The sequence below is a fragment of the Petaurus breviceps genome, unplaced genomic scaffold (assembly GCF_028583685.1).
Source record: "Petaurus breviceps papuanus isolate PSGF00001 unplaced genomic scaffold, PetGlider_PUasm1.0 90537, whole genome shotgun sequence".
Classification (NCBI taxonomy): domain Eukaryota; kingdom Metazoa; phylum Chordata; class Mammalia; order Diprotodontia; family Petauridae; genus Petaurus; species Petaurus breviceps.
In genome coordinates, this window is record NW_027187271.1 from 1,963,390 (window position 1) to 1,983,455 (window position 20,066).

At 37.0% G+C, this 20,066-nt stretch overlaps 2 pseudogenes; both read right to left on the reverse strand.

Moving 5' to 3' along the window:
- Positions 1–17,050: 17,050 nt before the first annotated feature.
- Positions 17,051–17,882, reverse strand: LOC138142247 (sorting nexin-24-like; annotated as a pseudogene).
- A 512-nt stretch (positions 17,883–18,394) lies between these two features.
- LOC138142259 (coatomer subunit epsilon pseudogene) lies at positions 18,395–19,011 on the reverse strand (annotated as a pseudogene).
- Positions 19,012–20,066: the final 1,055 nt, after the last annotated feature.

Below are 20,066 nucleotides of genomic sequence, written 5' to 3' on the forward strand. Positions count from 1 at the left end.
GTATCTCAATGTCAAATTTTCTATTCAACTCTGGTTTTTTCAGCAAGAATGCTGGGAAGTCCTCTATTCTACTGAATGACCATATTTTCCCCTGAAACATGATACTGTTTTGCTGGGTAGATGACTCTTGGTTTTAATCCCAGCTCCTTTGACCTCCGGAATGTCATATTCCAAGCCCTTCGATCCTTCAGTGTAGAAGCTGCCACATCCTGGGTTATCCTGATTGTGTTTCCACAATATTCAAATTGTTTTTTTTTCCTGGCTGCTTATAATATTCTCTCCTTAATCTGGGAATTCCAGAACCTGGCTATAATATTCCTAGGAGTTTTCTTTTTGGGATCTTTTTCAGGAGGTGATCAGTGGATTCTTTCAACCTCTATTTTGCCCTCTGGCACTAAAACATCAGGGCAGTTTTCTTTGAGAACTTCCTGGAGGATGATTTCTAGGTTCTTACTTTGATCGTGGTAGTCCAATAATTTTTAAATTATCTCTCCTGGATCTATTTTCCAGGTCAGTGGTTTTTCCCAGGAAATATTTCACATTGCCTTCTATTCTTTCATTTTTGTGAATCTGTTTAACAGCATCTTGATTTCTCATAAAGTCATTAGCTTCCATTTGCTCCAATCTAATTCTGAAGCAATGATTTTCCTCATTGAGCTTTTGAGATTCTTTTTCCATCTGGCAAATTTGGCTTTTTAAGGCATTCTTCTCCTCATTGCCTTTTTGAGCCTCCTTTGCCATTTGAGTCAGTCTGTTTTTTAAGGCATTATTTTCCTCAGTCAGGCTGTTAACTCTCATTTCATAATTTTCTTGCATTGTTCTCATTTCTCTTCCCAATTTTTCCTCTACTTCTCTTATCTGCTTCTTAAGGTCCTCTATGGCCTGTAACCAGCTCTTTTTTCCTTTGAAGCTTTTGGTGCAGGAGTTCTGACTTCACTGTTTTCCTCCTGTTCCATGCTTTGCTCCTTTTTGTCCCCAAAATAGGAGTGTAATGTTGGAATCTTCTGTCTGCTTTGTTTCCTTTGCCTGCTCATTTTGCCACTCAATTACTTGACTTTTGGGCTTTTTGCCACAGTAGGACTCTGCCACTAGACAAGGGAGCTTTCATCCCAAACGCTGGGGTTTCCTCAGCTGCTGGAGGTATTAGATGGGTGCCCTCTCTGAGGTCTCCACATGCTCTGGCAAGCTGGACACACACCCCAGGACCTCCACCCTAGACTGCAATCCAGATCCAAGCAGGTTAAAGCAAGAGTGATTACCCCTCAGACTGGTGCTTGGTCCCCCTATACTCTGCAGGCCAGTGGCTGAAGCTGCCATGTGGCACTGGCTGGCTGTGCCGGCATCTCAGTGGCTTCTCACCCCAGGGATAAAAGCCACACACTCCCACTTACTGGTCCCAAAGTCCAGACTGCACTGGCCTCTCACTTTGTCCTTCGCATCTATGTGTTGATAAATCTGTAACCGGCCACAGCTGCTGCAGATCTGGAGTACCTGTGGCCTGCGGCTGGTCAGGCCTGCCCTAGGGCTAAAGCCTTGGCGTGGGGCTGGGCTCGGCTCCCAGAGTGCTGCGCTGGATTCCTGCTGGCCTGATGGGCTGTCCTCAGCGGGAGGTTAGCTTCTCTGTGTCATTTTGTGGGTTCTGCAGCTCCAAAGTTTGTTTAGAGTCTCCTTTTTACATGGATTGGGGAAGGTGGAAGGCGGAGCCATGGGGAGGTCCTGCTTCTACTCCGCCATCTTGGCTCCGGCCCCGTCTCAAACGATTTTTCAAAACACTCATAGTTTTGCAGAATAAATGCCCCCCAAAGCATGTCTCCTTCTGGTTGTTGAGCCATAGCATTTCTGGGAGGGGGTGGGTGGTATGAATCACCGTTTATCATTGTTTTAGTCAGAATTCTAAATTAGGTTTTTCAAAATTGTTTTCTCTGTAATGTTGTTTTGTTGTATAAATTGTCCTCCTAGTTCTCCTTACTTCATTTTGCATCAGATCATAGAGATCTTCATAGTTTCCTCAGAAAATGTTTTTCATCATTTATTATAGTGTGATAATATTCCATTACATTCCAATATCAAGATTTGTTTAGCTATTCCCACAATAGTTGGGCACCCTGTTTGTTTACAGTTTTTGACTGCTATGAAAAAAACTGCTATAAATATTTTTGTACATTGGGACTTTTTTCTTTTCCTTTGAACTCTTCTGGGGTCTAGACCTAGTAATGCTATGACTGGGGTCAAAGGGTATGGGCAGTTTAACTTTGTGAGCATAGTTCTAAATTGCCTTCAAGAATAACTGGATGAGGGGCGGCCAGGTAGCACAGCGAGTAAGAGCACCGGCTCCAGTGTCAGGATGACCTGGAGATCGAATCCCAGGCTCAGATACTCAGCACCACACCCAGAAATAATTGGCACCTTGAGCAAGTTACTTAACCTGTATTGCTTTAAAAAAAAAAAAAAAGAATAACTGGATGAATTCAACTCACAGCTCCATTAGTGATGTATTAATGGGCCTAAATTCTCACAGTCCTTCCAACATTTATAATTTTCTTCTTTTGTCACTGAATGTCTGATGAGTACAAAGTGGAATCTGAGAGTTATTTTAAATTACACTTCACTAATTATTAGTGATTTGGTACATTTTTTATGGTTATTGATAGCTAAGATGTCTTCCTTGAAAACTACTTGTTCCTTTTTTCTGTCATTTATTTAATGGGGAATGTCTCTTAGTCTTATATGTCTTCTATCTTGTCCAACACTTTGTGACCGAATTTTGCTCTATGAATGAAGCAGAATTGTGGTAGCTCAAAATAAATGCAAGATTTGCACATTTAGAGACATCTCCACTCCAAATATATGAGCTATTTGTGCCCAACCTGTGGTAGTAGAGCATTCCAAGCTCCTGTTGATCTGATTAGCCACAGTTGGACACACTGAGCCTTGACTCTAACATAGTGATGTCATTTTCGTCCTCTTTGAGCTAACCAACCAACCAACTAACCAATGAGGAATCTCTTAGTCTTACATGTATTCAGTTCTTTCCAACTCTTTGTGTCCCCATTTAGGGTTTTCTTGGCAAAGATACTGGAGTGGTTTGCCATTTCCTTCTTCATTTCATTTTACAGAAGAGGAAATTGAGGCAAACAGGATTATGTGACTTGCCTAGAGTCACACAGTTATTAAGTGTCTGAGGCTGGATTTGGACAATTTGGTTTTTTCTCTCTTCATTTCCACCTCATAGAGTCTCTAACTTCCTTCAAGATACAGCTTAGTACTACCTTTGACATGATCCTTTCAATTGCTAGGACCATCCTTTCCTTATAGCTAACTACTTTGGATTTATTCTCTTTTTATTTATTATGTATGTATGTGTGTGATACACACATACGTATATTTTTCCATTAAAATGTAAGCTTGTTGGGGTGGCTAGGTGGTGCAATGAATAGAGCACTGGCCCTGGAGTCAGGAGGACCTGAGTTCAAATCCAGTCCCAGACAATTAACACTTACTAGCCTTGTGACCTTGGGCAAGTTACTTAACCCCAATTGCCCTGCCTTTCCCCCTCCAAAAAAAAGCAAAAAAAAAAAAGTAAGCTTGTTGCAAGTAAAGATTATTTAATTCTTTGTTTTTTTTATATTCTAAGTCCCTAGCACAGTGCTTGACACATAATAAATGCAGTATTGTAGCCCCTTAGCAAAATGGTGTTAATAAACAAGTAGTTTAATAACAGACAAGTAGTTGTGGATTGGATGCCAATTTTACAGATGAGGAAATCAAGACTCAGAGAATAGGTGTCCTAGGTGACATCTGACCCCACAGGCTCTTGATTCTAACTCCTATGTGCTATCCATCTTGCCATACTGACTCCCATACTTACTAGTACAAACTTTTAAAAATGCTGAAGGAATACAAAATAAAGGAGTCAGTTGAATGAAACATCCTTGAGAAAAGAGATTGTTTCACTTTTGCCTTTGTATTCCTAGAGTCTGGTATATAGTCAGGCTAGATTATTCTTAAGGTTCCTTCAAGTTCTGTGATCCTATAATCTACTGCAAATGGATACAGACTGGTAAAGAACAGAAGAGGTCATGATCAGCATTCTCCTAGGAACTGTGAGGAGGGGACAGTGATTAGTTCACTTTGACCAGAATACATAATATATAGATTATAAAACAAGGCTAAAAATGATGGTTGGAGATAGAATGTGGAGGACCTTGAATGCTAGGATAAGGAATTTGCATTCAAGTGCACAGATAAATGAGGATTAGCATTTTAAAGGAATATTGCCTTCCTTTGAGATTGACAAGAAAGAAGAGACAATAGATTGAGGCTTAGAGAGGTTCAGAAAAGTGAAAAAAGAAAGCTAAAGTTCAATAAATGTGTACATGTGCTGCCTCATGGAAAACCATGTATAGGTATATAGTTTGGTAGTTGTTAATGTTCTCTTGATTGCTTTTTTTAATGTCCATAAGGCCTGTGATTTCTTCCATGCCTTTGATTTCTTACTTTTGAATTGATCCTCAGTGTACTCACAATTATGTCACCTCCAGTATGGATTTTATACACACACACTCATACACACACACACACATATGTACATACACAGAGACATACATACACACATACATATATACACACACACACATATACATATATGTATACACACATATAATCATGGTCTAGTTTTGCTGGTTTTTTTTCCTGGCTTGTTCTCTGGAGTGCTATTTCTATTGCCCCTGGAAGCATGTCCAGAATTGTGGAGTCAGAGTCTAAAGGGGGTGGCACCACTGTTTTTGATGTTAAAAACAGCTTGGTATAAAAATCTTAACGAATCTTTTCCATTTTTCTTCTATTTACAATTATTCTTAACATTTTTTTGTCCTTAAATTTCCTAAGGATGGCTTTCCTTAGTTGAATCTCTTGCCAGGGTTTGCCTAAACTGTTTTTTTCCTCCACTGCCTCTCTCTGCTTTGTCTTTGACTGTGATATCCTGTTACAATAATTGGCTCATTTAAACAGAGGGCAATGAAATGGCTTCCAAGGTCAACTTGATCCTTTACCCTTTGGCTTTAGGATTTTTTTTTTTAATGAAATGTCCCAAGTTCAATGACAATGGCTTTGAGCACCAAATTCAGACAACACCTAACACCTAGGTTCTTTGTCTAGTCTTACCTTTATAATGATCTTTAGTTAATCCTGTCCTTTTTGTTGTTAAGACAAAATTCTGTTTACTAGAAATAATGAGTAATGAAATAGCAAATTATATTATAGTGCCTGGATAGAGAGTTTGACAAGCATCAAGAGAAGATGAGGGAATGCCTGACTTGTACTTGGTACTTCCCCTCAACCTGGGTCTTCCACTCCAAGATACCTACAGAACCAATGTACATAATCTCTGCCACAGCTTTTCAACTGAAACTACTCTCTCCAAGTTACTGCTTTTCTTTTAATTGTCAAATCTAAGGAACTTTTCTAAATCTTCATTCTTCCTAACTTCTCTGCAACCTATGACACTGTTGATCACCCTCCCCTCCTCGATACTCTCTTCTCTCTAGGTTTTTGTGACACTACTCTCTCCTGGTTCTCCTCCTAATTATCTGACCACTTCTTTTTAGTTCTCTTTACTGGATCTAAATCTAGGGCATACCTGCTAACTGTGAATATACCACAGGGCTCTATCTTGGGCCCTTTTCTCCTTCTCTAGAGGTTTCAAACTCTTGTCCAAGAGGCCAAAAGTGGTCTACAAAATTAAGTCTGAACCTAATTAAAATGTAATTCCAAAATACTTAACAAAATAAATAAAAATACAACATATATATATATAATATTAATTTGTGGTTTTCTAAGTCAATATGCAACCAGCAGAGAATCCTTTGTATTTTACTTTAATACCAGTGTTTTATACTATTTTACTTGGTGATCTCAGCAGCTCCCATGGTTTCATCTCTTATGCAAATGACTTTCAGATTTATTTATCCAGTCCTTACTTCTCTCTAGACTTGTATCTCCAACTGCCTATTCGACATTTGAACTAGATGGCCATCTTAAATTCAATATGTCCAAAACAAAAATTCATTACTTTCCCCTCCAAACATTCTCCTCTTCTGAACGTTCCTGTAGTTCTCTTTGAGAATATTTGTTGTTAGTCCTTTCTTTCTGAAGAGGACCAATGACACCACAATATAATGATGACTAATGCCTCGACTTTCAGGTGAATTGGATTTAAATGATGCAGAATTGCTAAAAGTTAACTTTTCACAACTCTCCTTCACTGTTTCAGACTATCCTCCTGGTTACCCAGGCTTAAATCTAGAGCTAGAAAATACCTAAGACCAACTCTTTATCTTTATTTTTCCTTCTTCACCCAATCTTCAAGCATTTATTAAGCACTTAATATGTTCCAGCTACTGTAATTGAGGAATACAAAGAAAAAGCAAAAATAGTCTCTGCCCTTGAGGTTCTTACATTCTTTTTTCTTAAATTCAATTTAATTTTGAGTTTTAATTCTCTCCCTCCTTCCTGTTCTTCCCCCACCCATTGAGAAAGCAAGAAAAGCAAAACTTTTACAAATATGTATAGTCATGCAAAACAAATTTCCCCATTAACTATGTCCAGTGCTTCCCACTTGAAAAAAAAAAAAACAAACCAACAGAAAACAGAGGGAAGAAATGAAGCTTTAGTTTATACCCTGAGTCCATTAGTTCCGAACAGGTCCACTATTTTCGTGTTTTGTCATGAATCCTTTAGTTGACCATCGTATTAATCATCAGAGTTACTAAATCTTTCAGTGTTGACTAGCATTACAATATTATTATTGAATAAATGATTCCTCCTGATTCTGCTTACTTGACATAATTTCATGCAAGAATTTTTATGGTTTTTTTCTGAAACCATTCCCTTCATTATTTCTTATAGTACAATAGTATTTTATTATATTCATCTATCATAATTAGTTCAGTCATTCCCTAATTGATAGACATGCTCTTATTTTCCAATTCTTTCCTACCACAAAAAGAGCTGCTATAAATATTTTTGTACATGTGGATCCTTTTCCTTTTTCTTTGATCTCATATAACTCTAGTAACAATTTTGCTGGGTATGCACAGTTACATAACTTTTTGAGCATAGTTCTGAATTGCTTTCCAGAATGATTGGATAGGTTCACATCTCCAACAGTGTGTTTAAGTACCTGTTTTTCCTTGACCTCTCCTTGTATGTTATTTTCCCTTTTTGTCAGCATAGTCAATCTGATGGGGGTGAGATGGTAACTTAGTGTTGTTTTAACTAGTATTTCTCTAATTATTAATGATTTAGAGCATTTTTATGTGGCTGTTGAAAGCTTGGATTTCTTCCTCTGAAAACTGCCTATTCTTTGACCATTTATCAGTTGGGGAACGGCTATTATTCTTTTTGTTGTTCGTGTTGTTTTGTTTTTTTTCGCTTTTTGTGGCAGGGTAATTGGGGTTAAGTGACTTGCTCAAGGGCACATGACTAGTAAGTGTGAAGTGTCTGAGGCTGGATTTGAACTCAGGTCCTCCTGACTCCAGGGCCGTTGCTCTATTCACTGCACCACCTAGTCACCCTGGAATGGCTATTATTCTTATAAATTTGACTAATTTCCTTATATATCTTAGAAATGAGACCTTTATGAGAAATACTTGCCAAAAAGATTCTCCCTTCCAATTTCTTGATTCTCACCTAATTTTGGTTGCACTGGTTTTGTTTGTACAAAAACTTTTTTTTAATTTTATGCAATCAAAATTGTCAATTTATACCCCACCTCACCCCACCTGTGAAGCTCTATTTTCTTTTTTTGAATAATGAACTCTTGAACTCTTCCCATAGATCTAACTGGTAATTTCTTCCATGAACTACTTTATTTATGATGCCACACTTCATATGTAAAAAACACACTTTATTTGTAGCTTATCTTGATATAGTGTTAGATGTTCTGTATCTAATTTCTGTCAGACTTCTTTCCAGTTTTTCCAACAGTTTTTGTTGAATAGTGAGTTCTTGCTCCAATAGCTGGGATCTTTGGATTTATTAAGCTCTAGGTAACTAACTAGGTAATTACTCATTTGCTTCTGTATACTGTATACCTAATCTATTCCATTGATTAACTTCTTTATTAACTCATAACAAATTGTTTTGATAATTACAGCTTTGTTTGAGATCTGGTAGTTCTAGGCCTCCTCATTTTTTTCATTGATACCCTATATATATATATATATATGTATGTATGTATATATATACATTTAGGAAGGGGGAAGGCAGGGCAATTGGGGTTAAGTGACTTGCCCAAGGTCACACAGCTAGTAAGTATTAAGTGTCTCAGGCCAGATTTGAACTCAGGTGCTCCTCTATTCACTGTACCACCTAGCTTTCCCTTCCCTTTATATTCTTGATATTTTGTTCGTCCAGATGAAATTTGCTATTATTTTTTCCAACTCTTTAAAGCAATCCTTTGGTGGTTTGATTGGTATGATACTGAATAATTGAATTAGGTAGCATTGTCATTTTTATTATATTGGCTTGGCCTACCCATGAACAAATATTTATCCAATTATCTACATATATTTGTGTAAAGAGTGTTTTGTGATTGTGTTCATACATTGCCTATAGATTCCCAAGTATTTTCTTTTTCTTTTTAGGATCAGAAAAACCTTTATTGGAAAATGTAGCCTGGTTTGGCTCCTGGGTTCTAGCCAGGGAGTTTAAAGGCAGCTAGGAGGGCACAGTGGATAGGCTACTAGACCTGAAGTCAGAAAGATCTGAGTTCAAATCTCACCTCAGACACTAGTTTTGTAACTCTGGACAAGTCACTTAATCTCTTTCTGCCTCAGTTTTCTCAATTGTAAAATAGAGATAATAGCACCTATTTTGCAGGTTTGTTCTGAAGGTCAAATGAGATATTTGTAAATATGGGCCTGGCACATAGCAGACACTATATAAATGCTTATTCCCTTCTTTTTCCCCTTCTATCTAGTCACCAGAATGAACTAAGGGAAGTTTGCCTCCTAATGGCAGCAAAGGAGAACCTGCACTAAAGGACAACTCACTTATTCAGAAAACAGTATTTCTGCCGCATGGTCCTGTATGGAAATATGAATGCTTAGCTTTCAGAAAAGTGGCCAACCAGCCTGTTTTTGTCTATTCGGGGGCAAGAGAGCTTGGTGGTCTTTTGCAAACTCCCTGAGACAGTTCTCATGAACTTATAGTATACTCTGCAATGGGAGACCCTGGCCCTTTTAGGCTAAGGCCTTATCACATACTCACTTATTCATCAGGATGACTAGAAATTGCCAGATGAATATCTGGTCACTGGACCCAGATGGCTCTGGAGGAGAAAGTGAGGCTTATGACCTTGAACAGCTCTCCCTCACTCAAATAAAAGTCAGCTGCTAGTCATGTCATCATTTCCCTGATGTCATGGTCTTCTTCAAAAACAAAGGACAAACACAGAATATACTCTAAAGCAGAGGTGTCAACCAGCGAATGTGACTAAAATGTTCCTGAAAATTATTTAACAAAATGAATAGAAATGTAATAAAACATAGATAACAGTACATTTTAAAATGAAGCCGACCAATATGCAGGCCACAGGGATCTTTATGAACAAATTAGTGGCTCCAATTTCTATTTGAGTTTGATATCATTGCTCTAGAGACACAGCCAGTCAAGATCAGTCTCTTTGCTCTAGTATTTTTTTTAATTTATGGAATAAAACAAGCATAACATAACATAGTACAATAAAAAAGATAATTTTACATGAAACTGCAAATCTACTATGTACAATTTGCTATTCCTTTCAAATATACAACAAAATTATGTAAATTTCTTTTTTTCTTCCTTTCTTCCCCCCTACCCCCTTGGCTACCTTCAGACAGAAATATATATATGTATATATATATATATATATATATGTACACACATATACAAATAGGTATATGTACATATGTAAAATTATTCTATACATACTTCTATTTATCAATTCTTTCTGTGGATACAGATAGCATCTTTCTTCATATGTCCTTTAGAGTTGATTTGGACAAAATAAATTATTCACTCAAAGTTGTTCTTAACACAATATTGCTATTACTATATGCAATTTTCTCTTGGTTCTACTTATTTTGATCCTCATTATTTCATGCAAGTCTTTCCATGTTTTTCTAAAATCATTGAGTTCATCATTTCATATAGCATAGTAGTATTCCTCACAATCATATACCACAACTTATTCAGTCATTCCCCTGAACAACTTGTTCAGAAATTCCCCCCAATTGATGGGCATCCCTGCAATTTCTAGTGTTTTGCCACCACAAAGAGATCTGCTATAAATCTTTTAGAACATATAGGTTCGGGCAGCCAGGTGGCTCAGCGAGTAAGATCACCAGCTCCAGTGTTGGGATGACCTGGAGATCAAATCTCGGGCTCAGACACTCAGCACCACCCCCAGAAATAACTGGCCGTGTAAACTTGAGCAAGTTACTTAACCCCGATTGCTTTTAAAAAAAAAAAAGAACATATAGGCTTTTTTCCTTTTTTCCTAATAATCTTTGGAAATAGACCAAGTAGTGGTATTGCTGGGTCAAAAAGTATATAGTCACTTAAATAACTCTTCGAGCATAATTCCAGATTACTCTCCAAAATGGTTGGATCATTTTACAATTCTACCAACAACAAATTAATGTCCCAATTTTTCCATATCCCTTCCAACATTTGTTACTTTCCCCTTCTGTCATTTTAGTTAATCTGGTAGGTATAAAATGATATCTCAAGGTTGTTTAATCTGCATTTCTCTAATCAATAATGACTTAGAGCATTTTTCTATGACTACAAATTGTTTAGATGTCTTCTTTGGAAAACTGCCTGTTCATATCCTTTGACTATCAATTGGGAATTGACTCATATTTTTTAATGGATATCATATAGTTTTTCCTTTATTTTTTTCTTTCTTGCTTTTTGGAGGGCAGTTGGGGTTAAGTAACTTGCCCAAGGTCACACGGCTAGTTTTTCTGTGTGTGTGTTGTGTCTGAGGTAGGATTTGAACTCAGGTTCTCCTGAATCCAGGGTCAGTGCTCTATTCACTATGCCACCTAGCTGCCCCAGTTCTTTGTATATTTTAGATATGAGATCTTTATTTGATAAACTATCTATAAATTTCCCCCCCAGTTTCCTTCTAATCTTCCATTCTAATCTTGGCCATATTTGTTCTATTAATACAAACCTTTTAAATTTAATGTAATCAAAACTATCCATTTTATACCTAATTTTGCCGACTCTTATTTATAAATTGTTCAGCTATCCATAAATCTAATAAGTAATATGTTCCATGTTCTTCTAACTTTCTTTTAAAATCTCTCTTTATATCTAGGTCATGTATTCATTTTGACCTTATGTTAGTAAATAGTGTGAGATATTGGCCCATGTCCAGTTTCTACTATACTATTTTCCAGTTTTCTCAACAATTTTTACCAAATAATGAATTATTAAGTCTTTACACTTGTCAAATACAAGGTTATGTTTATTTGCTGCTATAAATTGTATATTTACTCTATTCCATTGATCTACCTTTCTTTTTCTTAGCTAGTACTAGATAGTCTTGATAATTAACTGCCATAATAATACAGTTTAAGATCTAGTACTGCCAAATCTCCTTCCTTTACTTTTTTTTTTTAGCATTTCCTTTGATATTCTTGACTTTTTGTTTTTCCAAATGAATTTTATTATTAGTTTTTCTAATTCAGTAAAACAAATTTTTTGGTAATTGAATTGGGATGGCATTGAACATATAAATTAGTTTGGGTAAAATTGCCATTTTTATTATATTGGCTCTGGCTACCTATGAATTAATGTCTCTCTAGTTATTTAAATCTGACATTATTTGCATAAAATGTTTTTTAAAAAAATTTTGTTTTTGTAGTTTCTGGGTTTGCTTTGGCAGATGTACTTCCAGGTATTTTATACTGTCTAGAGTTATTTTAAAAAGGGTATTTTTTTTTTTTACTATCTCTTATTGTAGTTTTGTTTGTGATATATAGGAATGCTGATAATTTGTATGGATTTATTTATATATTGATACTTTGCTAAGTTATTATTTCAGCTAATATTTTAGTTGAGTCTTTGGGATTTTCCAAGAATATCTTCATATTGTCTACAAAAAGAGAGTTTTATCCTCTTATTCCCTATTCTGATTCCTTCAATTTCTTTTTCTGCTCTCATATTTATTGTTAGGATTTCTTTTTTTTTTCAAATGCTTTATTAATTTCTGATTTACAGCATTCATTTCCACCAGATTTTGAATTACAAATTTCCTCCCCATTTTTCCCCTACCCACCACCCCAAAATAGCAGTCCCACAGGATATCCCCTCCTCCAATCTGCTCTCTCCCATATCTTCTCCCATAACCCTTTGAGTTTTCTGGTAGGGCATGGTGGATCTCTATGCCCCAGTGCCTGTACATCTTATTTCTCAATTACATGTAAAATAAATAGTGTATATATATATATATATATATATATATATATATATTTATTTAAACATTTGATTTTAAAACTTTGAATTCCCTATGATTCATCCCCTTCCTCCCTTGTCACCTACCCTTACTGGGAAGATAAGCAATTCAATATAGGTTGTATATGTGTAGCTAATGCAAAACATTACTATAGTAGATATATTGTAAAAGACCGACTACATTTCCCTCCCTTCTATCCCACCTCCCACTTGTTCTATTCTCTACTTTGATCCTGTCCCTTTTCAAAAGTGGGTGCTTCCAACTTCCCTCCCCACCAGCCTTCCCTCCCTTCCATCATCCCCCCTCTCATCCCCTTCCCCCCTACTCTCCTGTAGGGTGAGATACACTATTTAGTGTGTATGTCATTCCCTCCCTAAGCCAAATTCAATGAGAATAAAGTTGACCCATTTTGCCTTCCTGTTTTTCCCCTCCTTTGTAACCATTTTCCCTTGCCTCTTCTATATGAGATAGTTTACCCCATTCTGTCTCTCCCCATTTCCTCCCACTATATTCCTCTCTCACCTCTTGATTTCACCTTTTAAGTATCATCCCTTCCTATTAAATTGGTCCTGTGTCCTCTATCTATGTATACTTGTAAACATATATACACACATTCACATGTGTATTCATATGCCCGTATACCCTCCGATATAGACATATATTCCCTTCAACTATTTTCATACTGAGAAAAGTTTCATCAGTTACAATTATCATTTTTCCATGTAGGAATGTTAATAGTTCAACTTTGATAAGTTTCTTATGATTTCTTTTCCCTGTTTACCTTCTCATGCTTCTCTTGCTTCTTGTATCTGAATGTCAAATTTTCTCTTCAACTCTGGTTTTTTCATCAAGAATGCTTGGAAGTCCTCTATTCCACTGAATGACCATATTTTCCTCTGAAACATGATACTCAGTTTTGCTGGGTAGGTGATTCTTCATTTTAATCCCAGCTCCTTTGACCTCTGGAATATCATATACCAAGCCCTTCGAACCCTCATTGTAGAAGCTGCCAGATCTTGAGCTATCCTGATTGTGTTTCCACAATATTCAAATTGTTTCTTCCTGGCTGCTTGTAATATTCTCTCCTTGATATGGGAATTTCAGAACCTGGCTATAACATTCCTAGGAGTTTTCTTTTTGGGATCTTTTTCAGGAGGTGATCAGTGGATTCTTTCAACCTCTATTTTGCCCTCTGGTTCTAAAACATCAGGGCAGTTTTCCTTGAGAATTTCTTGGAGGATGATTTCTAAGGTTCTTTCTTTGATCATGGCTTTCAGGTAATCCAATAATTTTTAAATTATCTCTCCTGGATCTGTTTTCCAGGTCAGTGGTTTTTCTAATGAGATATTTCACATTGCCTTCTATTCTTTCATTTGTTTGGATCTGTTTAACAGCATCTTGATTTCTTATAAAGTCACTAGCTTCCATTTGCTCCAATCTAATTCTGAAGGAATGATTCTCCTCAGTGAGCTTTTGAGATTCTTTTTCCATCTGGAAAATTGAGCTTTTTAAGTCATTTTTCTCCTCATTGCCTTTTTGAGCCTCTTTTGCCATTTGAGTTAGTCTATTTTTTAAGGTATTATTTTCCTCAGTCAGGTTGTTGACTCTCATTTCATAATTTTCTTGCTTCATTCTCATTTCTCTTCCCAATTTTTCCTCCACTTCTTTTATCTGTTACTTAAGGTCCTCTATGGCCTGTAACCAGCTCATATTTTTCTTGGAAGCTTTTGGTGCAGGAGTTCTGACTTCACTGTCTTCCTCCTGTTCCATTCTTTGATCCTTTTTGTCCCCAAAATAGGAGTCTAATGTTAGATTCTTCCATTTGATTTCCTTCTTTTGCCTGGACATGTCGCCACTTAATCACTTGACCCCTGGGATTTTTGCTACAGTAGGACTCTGCCACCAGACAGGGAGCTTCATACCAAACGCTGGGGTTTTCTCAGCTGCTGGAGGTATTAGTTGGGTGCCCTCTCTGAAGCCTCCCCACACTCTGGCAAGCTGGTCACACACCCCAGGATCTCCACCCTAGACTACAATCCAGATCCAAGCAGGTTAAAGCAAGAGTGATTACCCTTCAGACTGGTTGCTTGGTTCCCCTACACTCTGCAGGCCAGGAGCTGAAGCTACCACATGGCAGCAGCTGTGCCACAGCCCTCAGGGCCTTCTTGCCCCAGGGGCACTCCCAACTACTGGGTCCCAAAGTCCACACTGCACTGAGCTCTCACTTTGTCCTTAGCTTCTATGTATTGATAATTCTGGACCACCACAGCTGCTGGTGATCTGGAGTCCCTCCAGCTGGTATTTGGTCAGGATTACTCTGGGGCTAAAACCTCAGCTTCATGCAGGGCTGGGCTCGGCTCCCAGAGCACTGTGCTGGCCAATTCCTGCTGGACTGCTGGGCTGTCCTCAGTGGGAGGTTAGCTTCTCTGTGTTATTTTGTGGGTTCTATAGCTCCAATGTTTGTTCAGAGTCCCCTTTTAAATGAATTGGAGGTGGTGGGAGCTGGATCCACGCAGAGGTCCTGTTTCTTCTCTGCCATCTTGACTCTGCCTCCTATTCCTAGGATTTCTAATATGATATTGATTAATATTGGTGACAATGGGCATCCTTGTTTCACACTTGATCAGTTTATCCTTATTACAAATAATGCTTGCTCATGGTTTTAGATACATGCTTTTTAAAAAATCAATTTAAGGAAAAATTCATTTATACCACCAATACTTTCTGCATTTATTTATATAATCATATAATTAAAAAACCTTTTATTATTGACATAATCGATTATGTTAATAATTTTCCTTGTTAAATCATCCCTACATTCCTGATGTAAATCCCATTTGGTCATAATGCATAACCTTTGAAATATATTATTATAATCTTTTAGTTAGTTTTTTATTTAGGATTTTTGTATCCATATTCATTAATAAAATTGGTCTAAATTTTCTTTTTCTGTTTTTACTCTTTCTGGTTTCGGTATCAGCATCATATTTATTTTCTAAAAGGAGATTGGTAGCATCCCTTCTTTATGTATTATTCCAACTAATTTATATAATATTTGAATTAGTTGATCTATTTGATAGAATTCACATGTAAAACTACCTGGTCCTCCTGCTTTTTTCTTAGGAAGTTCATTTATGACCTGTTCCATTTCTTTTTTCTGAAATACATCTATTTAGATATTCAATTTCTTCTTCTGCTAATGTAATTTATATTTTTGTAAATATTCTTCCATTTCTCTTAAATTGTTATATTTATTGGCAGATGATTGGGCAAAACAGCTCATTATAATTACTTTAATTTCATCTTCGTTGGTGATATATTTACCCTTTTCATTTTTAAAATTTTCTTGTATCTTAAGTTTATTTTACTTTTATTTATTTATTTATATTCCAGTATTCACTAATATACAAACTATTTTAGTATATCTCTAACATTGGAAAAGCCTGTTATTCTAAGTGGATGCTATTTTATTACTTGGCAATACTACTTGTCTTCACAGTGAATCAGTGTAAAATGCCCTTTGTATAATTTATCTTAAAAATGCAGGAAGGTCTTGAGTTTATGCAACTAGACTATTATTGGCAGTAGTGGAGTTCATTAGTTAGAATTCTAAATTTGTTTCTGCATACATTGCCACCCAGGAGCTTAATAATACCAACCACCTTAAAATGGATTTGCTATTTAGTTTTCAACTGAAATGCCCAAGTGCAGGTGGCAAGCATATATGCCTTTACTTTTCACCAATCAAATATTAATTGGATATGTTGAGGAGTGGGCTGCAGGACGGGGAGATAGGGAGAGCCAATACAAATATGCTAATATTTTCAAGTTACTCTCAAATTCCAGTTTAACCAATTTCTCACATTTATTTGTCCCAATGTTTCTGTGACAACCTTTTTTGGTGCTGGCTCTTCAGTAAACACCTTTAGCCAGCTGGGAAAATTCCAAGGTAACAAGATTAGTGTATTGCAAAACCCAAACTAAACAAAGTTTGCAAAGTTATTCTGTCAGTCTCAGTTTGTCTCAACCTTCAGTATGTGGCCCTCATTTAAGTTATGGTGTTGCTGATGCAGACAAGAATTCATTCATACTGCACAAGAGCTTTCAAGGAGGCAACATTTATAAGAACATTTTTTTTTTTTGCCTTTTGGAGGGCAACTGGGGTTAAGTAACTTGCCCAAGGTTACACAGCTAGTTTTTTGTGTGGGTGTTGTGTCTGAGGCCAGAACCAAACTCTGGTCCTCCTGACTCTGGGGCCGGCACTTTACTGACTGCGCCACCTAGCCACCCCATATTAGAACATTCTTGATAGGCCTCCTTTTTATGTGCTTCTCTAGGCAGGCTGCTATATCCTATTTCTTAAAAATTTTGCCTTTGCTGACCAAACCCCAAGTTCAATTTCTATTTTTAAAAAGCACATTTTTTTTTAAAGAAACATACACTTCCCTGAATGTAGCTGGGACTATGAATTTTAGCAATGACTATAGCTATTATGTCACAGAGTTTAGGTAATTTGGGAGATATCAATTTTTCTTGACTAAGACTTTGAAACTTACTCCAGCTTCTTTAGCCACACAGGATTTCTACCTGGGCTGTAGATGAGGGTAAAATATCCCATGGAGAACTCTTTCAATAACTACATTTGGAAAATCATTGTTGGCTGTAGGCAAGACATATGGATCCCTTAGGAACAGCAGCACTGGCTGGTGGGACAGTTTGCTAGACTTTTCAGATTCTGTTTCCTCAAAAGAGCCACAAGTTTCTGTCTTTGGTAGAGAGGGTAAATGCTGTACATTTAGAAAATCAATGTAAATAGGCTTCCAAACCTTGTCTTCACTGCTCCAAGACTTTTGGGACCCAATTTCTTTCTTTCTTTTTTTTTTTTAAAAGCAATTGGGGTTAAATAACTTGCTCAAGGTTACACGGACAGTTATTTCTGGGTGTGGTGCTAAGTATCTGAGCCCGGATTTGATCCCAGGTCATCCTGAGTCTGGGGCCGGTGCTCTTACTCACTGCGCTACCTGACCGTCCCCCGGGACCCAATTTCTAATGTTTGGAAGGAATTTCTGGAGTTTTTATACATTTCTTGAGCTTTTTATGCAGAGCATGAAATTCACTGTACCTTTTTTCTACAAAATGCTTCCGTCCACTCATTAGCACTTCTATCTTAAAGACCGGGTAGCCTTTTTCCAGCTCGCTCTCTTCATGACGAAAAGATGGAATGTAGACTTCCATGGCTTGGCCGGCTAGGCCGGGTGTGCTGAGGGCCCTACCCTTTTCATTTTTGATACTAGTGATCTGGCTTTCTTCTCTCTTTTGAAAATCTATTTACATATTTCATTTATTTTTTTATCTAATTTTCTCCATAAAAACCAACTCTTAGTTTTACTTATTCATTCAATGGGTTTTTCTTTTTCCTCAAATTTTCTTTCACCTTTAATATTTAGGATTTCCAACTTAATGTTTAATTGGGAATTTTTAATGTTTTTGACTCCTCTTTTTAATTGTATGACCAATTCATTAGTCTGCTCTTTCTCTATGTAAGCATTTAGAGATATTTTTTTCTAATCACTGCTTTTGCTGTATCCCATAGGTTTTAATGTTGTCTCAATATTGTCATTCTCTTTAATAAAGCTGTTTCTATGATTTGTTCTTTAATCCACTCAATCTTTAAGATAAGGTTGTTTAATCTCCAATTAGTTTTTAATATTTCCTTGTTTCCTTATTAAATATAATTTTTATTGCATTATGATCTGAAAAGGATACTTCTAAGATTTCTGCTTTTAACTATATGGTAAATCTTTGTAAATGTGCCATAAACTGCTGAGAAAAAGATATCTATCATATCTGATATTTCATATCTGATACTTTGATAAATAAGTGGGACCAATGAAGATCTCTCAGCACTGATAAGTTGCCTCAGGGGGTTTCCCCAGGTGTTTTGACAATATGGTGAAATTGATCAGGGTGTTAAGGTGACTGCTGTCCAAGTCAAATGCCTCTTACAGAACTCCCTTTGTATTCTCCTACTTCCCTGGGCCTTGTAGCAAGCAACAGGCAGCTTGGCCTTTGAGTGGAAGCAAGGTAGAGGAACACTTACCAGCCATCTCTTGGAAAATGTACTAGGCATTCTCAAGCTTTTCACCACCTATGACCAGAGGCCATCTGCGTCAGTTATATCTTTACATCTTTTTAAGTTCCTTGCTGGATAGGTCCACTCTATCCAACTTCAGAAGTATTTGTACAATCATAACCATCCACTCCAAGTTTTCCCCTTGTACAGTGTGCACAGAGCATGGGGGTTTTTGTCATGGAAAGAAGCTCTGATCAACAAGATCATATTGGGTATTGGTCAAATCAACATAATCTCTGGTCAAGATCTGCAACAATTGCACCTTTCTGGCTTTTACTATAAAGATACTTTGCAAATATGCATATTTCTTGGAGCTCTGGGGAGTGGCTTTAATCTCAGTCAGTATAACAATATACTTTCTCGGTGCAAGATAACATAATTGACCATATTAATAACAAAAGTAATACAATCTCATTATATTGAAAAAAGCTTTTGACAAATTACAATACTCATTCCTATTTTTAAAAAATGCTACAAAGGCTAGGAATAAATGGAGCTTTCCTTAAAGGGATAAATTGTATCTAAAACCAAGAGCCAGTATTATTTGTAATGAAAATAATAATGATAGGGGTAAAGAAAGGTGAGGGAGATAATAAATGTGGAAAGTTAATTTTCTCAGGCATCAGGGAAGATAGTATCTAGGCCCTAGGGTATGAGGATAGATGTAAAGAAAAAGATGTATTAAGACCTTAGTTCAGGGTGTTGATTTCAGGAATCAGGTGAGGTCCTTACTAGGAGAGTGGGGGGTTAGGGTCTTAGCTTAATGTGTGTAATGGGAATGGGAATTTGAAGACCTCCTCTGCTTTGAAAGTAAATTCTGCCCCCCCAATAGGCTGAATTTAATCACACGGAGCCTGTGATGGAGGGAATTTGCTGAAGGGTGGAGCAGAGCCCACAGGAAGCTGGAAGCCAGACATAGCTAGATGGTGGGAGAGAGAGGTGTTCAGATACGGAGATAGAGGTTTGTGAGTAAATATTGATCTTGTATTGCTTTGTGGGAAGGCTAAAGGATGGCATGGCTCTGTGTTATGGCCCATTAATTTCTTTACTATCATGATGGAACTGGCTTACTGGTTTTGGGATTCAGTTTTCTGGTATGTAAATAAATATTTCAGTTCTGTCCTCCATATGGAGAGTTTGGTATATTTTGCGATAGAACATCATGCAGTATTTATAGTCGTGGTCTTTGTTGTGATCATTGCACTGGTGCTATGATGTGGAATGGCCACTTTTAGAGAGTTGGTAACTTGTTTCATTTGGCCTATTATTGGGACAAAGGCATGACTTGAGGATAGACAATGAAACTAGTGAGTCTTCTAGTTTTTACATCTCATTCCAGCACTACTCTGCTGCTCAATGTAGGTTTGATGTAGTAGGCTGTAGCGCCATGAAGAACCAAAACACAAATCCCTTGATGAACTTGTG